The following is a 725-nucleotide window of genomic DNA, read 5'->3' as shown; positions in this document are numbered from 1 at the left end:
AAACTCATCACCATGGTGAACCTGGGTTGCCAAGCACGACTTTCTTGGCAACGGCGTCACCAGGGATACTGGCTCCCCGTAGATGGGGTTCATTGATTAGAGTTGGAGTTCACCCCAGAGTCCTTGGAATCATTAAACACTGTAGGGTTTTTTTTGGAGAGGGAGAATGAGAGCCCAGGGAATTGTGGGAAGGATTCAGAGGTCATATTCATTAAGAGGTTGGAGGCCCTGTTCTGGGTCCAAACTGTATTTCGCTCCCTTTCATCCACCTTTATGACATCATTGGTGAGACATTTTTTAGATAACCTCCATTGCAGAGCTGCTGGTTGAAGATGAAGCCTGTTCTTATGCTGCTGACGTTGTTTACTCTACTGCTGGAAGAAAACAGGCACTCCTGAGTTTTGGTTATTTGTCTGTGGCCACTGAAGTTGATTTAACAATTTATTTCTGAATTACAGCACACATTCTGCAACCTTTAAAGCTTGGTTCCAATGGGTTTTTTTCTGTTAAGTTCTCTCTTTATTAAATATTCACGACAAACAAACAATCAATGTAATAATAATAAACACCGTTAATGATCTATCAAGATGCAAAAACTCAGCTAATCAACTTAATCAGGACTTGAGGTTTGATCACATTTGTATTGCATGTCTATTGACGTATACGTTCTGGCATCACGTTATTATATCACTGGTGCCAAAATAATAACTGTTATCCTTAACTAC

The sequence above is a fragment of the Etheostoma spectabile genome, chromosome 17 (genome assembly GCF_008692095.1).
Source record: "Etheostoma spectabile isolate EspeVRDwgs_2016 chromosome 17, UIUC_Espe_1.0, whole genome shotgun sequence".
Lineage (NCBI taxonomy): Eukaryota > Metazoa > Chordata > Actinopteri > Perciformes > Percidae > Etheostoma > Etheostoma spectabile.
Note: the sequence above shows the minus strand (reverse complement) of the source record.